This window comes from Puntigrus tetrazona, chromosome 14 (assembly GCF_018831695.1).
Source record: "Puntigrus tetrazona isolate hp1 chromosome 14, ASM1883169v1, whole genome shotgun sequence".
NCBI classification, from domain to species: Eukaryota; Metazoa; Chordata; class Actinopteri; order Cypriniformes; family Cyprinidae; genus Puntigrus; species Puntigrus tetrazona.
Genome location: NC_056712.1, coordinates 451,299 through 460,824, shown reverse-complemented (window position 1 = coordinate 460,824; position 9,526 = coordinate 451,299). Strand labels below are relative to the sequence as shown.

Below are 9,526 nucleotides of genomic sequence, written 5' to 3'. Positions count from 1 at the left end.
CAAAGCCAAAAGCAGCACACACGCAGTGATCGCACCGCGGAACACACACCACATGCTCCAAAATATATGAGTGCTCATTACATTGACATCACGTCATATTTATGTTCTTGACTCATTCTTTCCTACCAAACATGCACATATTGAGGTGCTTCATGACTGGGGCAAGTGGGTCACATGCTAAGCTGACAAAATGACAAAAATCCCATGACAATTGAAATCACGATGCAGTAGACCTTACCTCTCATCATACAAAACAATAAAGCCTGTTAGAAATAATGTAGCAATAAAATGTACAGATAACTGTATAATTGAAAATGTTATTTAAATTAAAAAAGACTATATAAGTAAAAAATCTAAATATACGCTCATTCAGTATGACCTGATATATTTTTTGTTGGAAACAGATGTCAGTAGTACATGTATAATGAAACCCTTTAAACCTGCTTCTCCTTTGTCTTCTTCAGTTCCAAAGCGCTATTGGCCATCATAGAGAGTCTGTTACCTGTCACACTGAACAAACATACACATTATCTTAACCCGCACTTCCAACAGAGAGGAGTTTGCACAGGCACTGACCCAGGACTCCCCTTGACTCCTGCCCAGCCACATCTTACCTCTCTGGGTACGTAATAAGGGTCTGACAGCCCCATAGAAAACCCAGCAGCCCTGACTCAGACACACATATATTCAGGTTCAACAGGAATCTGGAAATCACGCTAACATCTTGCATTTTACAACACAGCAGCTAATACGCACAAACATTCTTAGAAAAGTTCCAAAGCCAATTTTAAACTCCATCCACTGATGGAATTTGCATCAGGTTTTTTAAGCTAGCAAAATACCATTGAGTCAGCTTAACTTATTTCTGACATGAATACAGCTCTTTGTTGAACCCAAAGCACTTTGTAAGAAAACATTGAGAACCTTAAATTGTAAAGTTCTAAGGCCATGCTGGTGAATTATGAAACATGAAATTCACAAACCTTCTCAACTAAGCGTGAAATGCATAAGAGGCATTTATACAGTGCTTCCTTGCAAATTTACTCATTAAAAATCAAGATGTAAACAGGCGAAGACAACAGTTGGAACACGCTTGAAGTTCCAATGAAGCCAACAGCGAGCCTTCTGTAAATTCTCCAAACCAAATGAATTCTGTCTGAAACAAATCACAAATTGCACATTTGAGTTGGAAATGCTCGCTCTGGTTACATGTATTAAAGAAAGCTTAGCTAACAATGGTTCACTGTAGAAGCTGGAAGTCATGAGGCTGGAGCTGCAGCCACCAAAACCTCCAGAACAACTAGATAGAAAGTGAAAGTCATGATTTCAGCCCTGATTCTGCTCTAATTTCTCTCTCTCTCTCTCTCTCTCTCTCTCACCAGCATCATTTGGCAGTTAAGAAGTGAAGTTCTCAAGTTAAGTGATTGACAACGGTGTCTAGCTCTTCCTCAATTAACTGCCTCATTGTGAGTCTTTATGGCAAGGCCCTGAAACCCTCGACCTCTCCTTTCCCCTCCTTTTCATCGCCTCCTTGCAGTTTCCCACTCACTCAAACACTTCTGCAAGAAAAACAGAGCGCTCTATTCTGAGAGCAGCCCTATTCTCATTGACCTTCTATTGCTCACTTTTTTCTTTGGACACTTCAAACCGCCTTTGAGAAGAGAGGAGGGAAGAGGAGTCCATCAGTCGCTAGGGGCTGGTCCGGGTTTGACCCCGCACTCCCACTTCAAAGATGGTTTGCATTCATTAATTGTTCTTTGAATTAATATTTGAGGATCACAATGCTGGTGCCAGCATATAAAGCCGACTTAATGAAGCATACAGGCGCATTCACTTGAGATAAGCTCGTGTGCGACTGCTGCATGCGTGTTTTCTTTCCTTTGCGCGCCACTTTGAAAATCGGCTGGAATGACATCATGTGGAAATGATGCACGGTTCAGGCCGCTTATGAGAGAACGCCACGCAAACGAGACAACAACGGGCGCCTTCGCCGAGCCGCGACCGCTATCGCCTCCCTACAGCCTCGATTGATGTTAGGATAACTCTGCATGATCCGTAAACTCCGGATAAACTGTGCTCGACGAGAGACGGAAAGAGAAGGGCAAAGATTGTTAGGTTTCTAAGGAATAAAAGGCAGATGATTGCTCATCTCCATTCCACAGGAGGGCTCTGAATCATGACTGAGGAGCATTCCAGCAGAGAGAAGAGCCCTTTGTTTATTGATCGAGAGACAGACTCATAAAACATACAAAACTAGACCCCAAGAGCCAGATTGGGCTATAGTTGCCCAATTGTGGTCTAATTTTGGATGAGTACATCTGGCTTTACTGCTCAGAGTACATTGGCGGTCGCGAAAAAATAAATCAGTCCCCAAAATATCTGTTTATTATTGTGTGACACAGCTGTCTGTATTTGCGTGCATCTTTTCGCTTTCTCTCCTCACTCTCCCATTTTCTATTGAGCAAGTACCCAGTCAGCAAAGCAGGCAAAAGCCCTATTTTATTTACACAAACAAAGTCCTCCTTGCGCCTCGGACAAAGGCAGCTGAATCTTTCATGTGTTGTCATTGCTTGATTCTCTCTGTCCTCCTGGCTATTGGCCTGCTGGGAGACAATGAGCCCAGGAGAAAAGCAGCAGATTGTTGGAATGCAGCTCAATGAAACTAATTATTACATGTTGACTCGTGCTCACCATGGCACGCCTGAAAGCACTAAGCTCATTCAATTGGCCTCCACGGGACTCCTTTCAAAAAAACTTGATCCTTTGACTGTTTGTATTTCTGAGTTTTCTTTTTCGCCTGCCGTGAATGAGAATCTGTGAGAGGGGCCGTGGCTCTTTGATGACTTTAGTTACTTTTTAATTAGCTAAATGAGGCTCGAGGATTGTCAGTTTTTCCCAAAGTTAATGGTATAGGAAAAAGGAGGGGATGCGCTCAGGCAAACACGGCATTGTGGGATAAGTTTTATTGATTCACATACGATGATTCCAGGCACCAGAGCAATCCTCACATTCTTAAAACTTCTTTGAAAGTTTTAGTTTTTGTTAAGCAAAGATGTGGAAGAGCGATGTTTGTTTTTCATGTAAATATTATTTTTCGACTAAACTAAAATTTAAAAAGAGGTTTTATTACGGTAAAAATAAACATTAAACATCACTAAACCGATTTATATACATTAATTTATACCAGCAAAACTAATTTTAAAAGTAGGAAAATACTTTTGCTAAAAAAACACTACTTTTGAAAAACATTATCAGTTCAAGGTTATCAGTTTTCACTTTATTTTTTCATAATTTAAAAATGTGGTTCCGAAGCTTCTCTGCACACGAAGTTTTAAGAAACATCTTTTGGGGTGTTTGCTCAAACTAGTATTAGTAAGCAATGGTCCTCTACACTGGCTTTTCCCAGACAAATAAATCTGAAGGGGCCTTTGCTTTGATCTCAAGCCTTTAAGGCCCAACAATAGGTTTTGAAGGAGCAGGGGCCCGGAGCCAACACACCCTCTTACCCGACAACTATAGACTCAGCAAACACGTACTTAATCAATATTTGGCTAGAGAACACCCTCTTGATTCTGAAAACACCTTTTTGAGATTTTAACCGAGCACCGAATAGGAAACAACAACTCCACAAGCAGGAGGAGAGAGTGAAATACAGCCAGCGCAGAATCGGCCCACTGCAAACAAACGGACGAGAGTGAATGGAGAGAGGAGAAGTTTACAGTTTGTCAATGGAGATCAGGACTCATTGAGTTTTATGATGTAGACACATCTACATGTGAATAAAAGCCAGAGGTGATTGATCCTTCTAGGAAAACAAAAACATTAACTGGGCTTTGAAAAGGCTGTTTTCCTTTCTCCTTTCCTCTTGCGCTTCCTTTTCTTTCATTCACTGTTTTGTTCTTTCTTTCTTTCTTTTTCAATGCAGATATAGACATCTAAGTTACTCTGTTGCAAGTCCAGGTTTAAATGTACGGAAATACAACAAACAAATGCCAATGTCCATTTGACTAACAATAATTTATACCAACAAAAAACACAAATAATTTCACTGTGCAATAATCAGAACACTATATATTCAAACTTATCCATGAGTTCTGAGTATGCATTAGCGGAATGTATAAATTATGGGTATTATTATTACTATTAATCATTTGATATTTTACTGAGCGTTAAACTTGTTTTCGTGACGCTGAAAAAATCTATTTTACAAATTGCATTCTTGAATGTTAACTATAGCCTAGACGTTGCTTTCAAAAAATTAAAAATAAGCCATAATGAATTTGGTATCCGTGTGTTCTTCAGAAACTCCTTTGTTAACCTAATTTGTTTGCACTTACTTAAAAGCTCATTTAAGATGACCATCACACAACAATGAACAAACAATGACAGCGTAACACCACAAAAAGTCATAAGAACATATTGTCACACCATAATAATAATCCTGCTGACATGCATGTTAGAGCTTGCAACAAACGCTCATTGAAACAGCTATATTGCTCAATATGAAACTTAATATGTTTGTGAGTATGATTCAAAACCCTATATTCCTGATAAAATGTTATAGGCCTACTGATGTTCGTGCAAATGGGAAAAGTGAGCTGAAAAACAAAGTATAGCTGTTCGACATATATTTAGAATTTCAGCTAATAACATGTAGCCTGGTCATGTATATGCCTGAGCTGAAACAATGAGCAATTTGTAATAAACCCAGCCACAATGGAGCTGAACCAAAATTTCGAGTTAACTCAGCAAGCTTTTGCGTTTCAAAAGTTCATATCAATCAGCCATCTCCAAACAACAACATATCGACAGTCGTTTGTTAAACTAATTACCAACTGATCTGTATTCGTGATGGCGGTGCTGGAAAAGAAGAAGGAAAAGGGCAGTGAGGAATGAATGCGCGCCCCGGGCGGAGAGGAAGGGGCGGGTTTTTGTCCTGAGATGAAAGTGGGGACGAATAAAGGGCCTGATTTAATCTACTAGAAAAGGTTTTCATTGCAATGACTGAGTATAATGTGCGCCAATTGTAGCGCGGCCCATGACGCGGGGTGATCCGGCCAGCGCGCTCACGGCTCAGGGTTTCTCTCTCTCCACTTGACATCTAGAACAAACTCCTCTGCGCAAGAATTTCAGGCCGGTGGGGGTTAGAAAACGCGCTGCCTGTATCAATTTCCAAGTTAATACATACAATTTCTTCTTCGACTGGGGAAATGGGCAGGCTGCTGCCTCGGGGCTATCCGCTGCGTGGACGTTAAAAAAAATGTCGCGATATTTTGACAAGTTGTTTTGACTTTTGAGTGCCACTAATTAAATTTCGACGAAAAACTGCACCGACTGTATTCTGTAACCGGGCCTTTCTAACGTATGAAATGCGTCGGGATTTTCGCGGGCTAATCGTGGTTCAACGCCAACGTTAGCATGTTAGCCGTGTTAACGTCGCATTTTAAAAAAAAAGCGCGATTTTAAGCACAAAAATGTATGATATACCGGTGATAGATATTTTATTAACAAAGCATTTTGAGAGAATGCTAATTTTATTTAATTTTTCGCTGTTTAGCGATATTCATGCAGAGCTGCAACAAGTTGCTATGGTTACCTCCTCAGGTGAAAACAAACTCTGTCGAATTACCTCACCATTCTCGCCTTTATATTAATTGACACGTTAAAACAGCACATGCCGAAATAGCTAATTGATCTGAAACAACAATTTTGTTCGACTTCTTTTTATGAAAACGTTAACGAAAATGCAAACGTTATTTATCATTTATAAAAATCCAAAAAGCAGGCCAATTATAACTCGCGTTTTCACTCGAAATAATAATAAAACAAGTAATTCCATAAATCCAAATATTTAAATGACGATCTGAAAATGCTCCAATCAACAGGTGTTTTTTTCTGTAAACGTGGGCCAGCCATTAAATCGTCTTAAAATTAAATATTACCTCCAAACGCTGCTGACGTTGTTTTTGGGGCGAAAGGAAAATTCCAAGACATGATCTAGCTAAAAATGGACACATTATTCAGGCCTCGAAGTCTATAAAACGCTTCTGAGCCGGGACTACGGTCATTCGTGAATAATTCATCTCTCATTGCCCGTCCATAATGTCCTCTCCGCGCCTTTTGTTAGACCGTTTTTTCTTCCTTTCTTTCCAAATTTTGAAAAGCTTGAGTCTTTTGTCGGGACCAAGCTGCCACTGCTAGGCCGAGCTTTGTCCTGGGGAAACTGGAAGCGTGAGTCTCATGGACTCTTTCGCTTTTGTTTCCCAAGTTCATCCTCAAGTGTCCGATTGTGCGCTGCAGGAGCGTCTTTTAGTGAACGCTATTCTTGGACAAATGTTTGATTTACTGATTCGGCCAGTTTCACTCCAGGAACGTCTCGTTTTAGGAGGTTAATCTCTGATGCTCTCAATTCGGTTTCAATGAGTTTAAGAAAAGACACAAAAACGCTATATATATACATGTGTGTGTGTGTGTGTGTGTGTGTGTGTGTATATATATATATATATATATATATATATATATATATATATATATATATATCTATTTAGCATTTGAGGCAAAAGACACATTAAAAGCGATATTTATTATGAATAAAATAACTGTAAATATGCTTATGACATTCACAGAATTTCCAAATAGGCCTATTTCCATAATAAAATGCACATTAAATTAATAATAATATTAATAATAATAATAATAATAATATGCAAGTTATTATTATTGTTGCTGTTAAGAAGAATGCATAAGCCTACGGCCTATACAGACCTACATATTTTCTATCTAGGCTACAATATAACTTTTGCAGATATGCTATACCTGTAGTCTAATTGTGTTCGTCTCAGTTTCGCGCAAAATAAAAAAAGATAAAACTCGTCGGGACTTACATCTGTCGCCGAGAATCCCGTCGATGCTGTGTTTGGCTCTTCTTTCGTTTTCCTCGATCTCCCTTTTTTCCACTTCATCGTCATCCTCATCTTCATCTCCGTTTCCGCCGAATTTGCAGCGCAGCATGCGGCTGATGGAGCTCACTGCGGACAGACGTGGAAGGAATCGCGTCCGTCAGAATCGCACTTGTTGAATGGTTTAAACGATTGAAAATGTGCGGCCGTAACGTTTTAGGCATTTAAACCCATCTATTAAAATTATAAATACACGTCTGTTTTTTTTTTCCCTCCAGGCAACAGGTGCTGGAAGCAATATCTTAAAAGCATAAACTGAACTGCACAGATTGACAGATAAAGTACCTGAGGGCACGTTGTTTCGATCGCAGATCCCATCTTTCAGAAGTTTATCCCGAATCTCCCAGCTGAACATCCCCTGGATTCTCTCTCTTGTATTCTTCGATTTTCTTTTCCACATCGGGAGTTGTGCTCTGCTTTCATTGCAATAGAAAAAATATTTAATCTTTATACCATATGAGAACTTTCAAAATATGTAGAAACGATTATAACGAGAACGTATAACATTTTTCATTTAGTTATGATTATGTGTATATTTTGTCTAATTAGCATTAGGTAAAATTATTTATATATATATATATATATATATATATATATATATATATATATATATATATATATATATTAACACGTATTATATATATATATATATATATATATATATATATATATATATATATATATATATATATATATATGATAATGTGTTAAAATCGCTTATAAATAATGGTTTTACAGATGAAAGGACTTTTATTTTCTAATTCTTAAAAAGGAATAAAAACAATAGTCTGCAAGATCCTATACGATGAAAAATGTTTATTGTGGAAATTATTGGTTAACTGTGAGGCACATTGAACGCAACAACGAAAATAACTTGAAGTATACAGTCGTTAAGTTAAACACTAAACTTTATTTGCAAAACTCTATTTTTAAATGTGAAACCGGATGAATAAAGACAGTAATACAGTTCGGTTCTAGCGGGGCGTGAAGCGGCCTCGGTGATGTCCTACCTTGGGTTTGCTGCCACCGATAGCACCGGGCCGAATGGATCCGGTCTCCTGATACCTGCATAAAATTTTGGACACGCACCCGTGCGACACGCGCAGCTGGCGGGAGATGACGCACGGCCGTATCCCGTGATGGGCCATCTCTACTATCTTGTGGCGGATGTGATTGGGCAGAGGGCGTCCGTTTATGAAGACTCCGCCGAGCTGGTTCACGCGGCCCTGACCTAACGGCGTGAGACTGCAGCAGAGAGGAGGAAAAGACGGTGTCAACCACTGACCCGTTTATATACAACGACATCCCTGTGCTATATTCAAAATATATTCATGCAAAGTAAAATTATATCTTGTAAATAAACATATATAACCGCACACTCGCTTTTAAGCTTTCATAAACTTGTGCGGTTATGCAAGTTTTTTTAATGCTTCGTTAAAGGTAAAATATGATCGTGAAAGCGTGACAGCTGTATATATATTTTTTATGCAAATACAAATACAAAAAAACTGCAATACAACAATAAAACTAATAATGCTAGTAATAAATGCTAATTATTTAGAAAACTGTTAAAAACAGCCTGCTTTAAATCGAATGTTTAATCATTTGCGAAGATGCTACTTGTTGACAGGACACTTTTATATTATATGTTTGTTTTCAACGTATTTAAAAGCTGTCGATTTCATTTTTTATATAAAAGCGAACAATGAAATGGTGAAATCGTTTTGTTTACGATATGCAACAGCATTAAATAAGCTTCGCTGCGTTAGAATAAGTTTCGCTGCTTAAAAGAAATTAAAACAAAAAAGCGTTAACGACATTATTCATTATTTTATTATTTACACGTTTTTCAGCATGAATTAGTAAAGGTAAGTGGTTGAAAGCTGTGTTTTTCACATCACAAAATAATTCAACCCAGATTTGTTAGTCTCTTTTAAGCGTGTAACATTTTAATATTTATTTCACTTTGTCCAATTGGAATTTTGACGTGCATCGGATCAAATCTATCTCGTACGGAATGAGCTTTGCAAGCTCCTATAAGTTCAGGCTGTTCTGTCGCACCCACGGATGCTAACACCTTACCTCCAAAGAATAGCCTCCTCTCGGGTAGTTCTGGGGTGGCGGGGGCATCATCCTGGAAATGCCCCCGCTAAAGCGGTCATATCTCCTCCGCGAGAAAGAAACGGGCGCGCGAGGCACTCGGTGAACGGACCGAAGTTATCCAAAGCGGCGGCGCTGATCTTCAAGTGTCAGTGGGTCGCTGAAGAACCGAGTCCTCAGCTGAGAGCGAAAAGTCAACTTCAAAGTCAAAACGTCGCCGCTGCTCCTCGGAAGTTAATCAAAGATATCCAGGTTTTCTGTCGTGGTTTATCTCGACGCGGTTTGCGAGACGAAACCCTCAGAGCGTCGTTCCGTTGTTGTTGACACACTTTGTTGTTGAGAATTGAAACGGTGATCAGCGGCGAAACATTTTATCAGTTGTTGAGTTGTTGGCTCCTTCCAGCAATCGACGGCTGTGATTGGTCAAGGAGGGAGGGTCTAAAGGCTTGAGAGGGGCTTCTGATTGG

General features: G+C 39.2%; 1 pseudogene; it reads right to left on the bottom strand.

Annotated features, from left to right (window-relative positions):
* Nucleotides 1-434: 434 nt before the first annotated feature.
* Nucleotides 435-9,092, bottom strand: LOC122358146 (annotated as a pseudogene).
* Between the last annotated feature and the right edge of the window lie 434 nt (nt 9,093-9,526).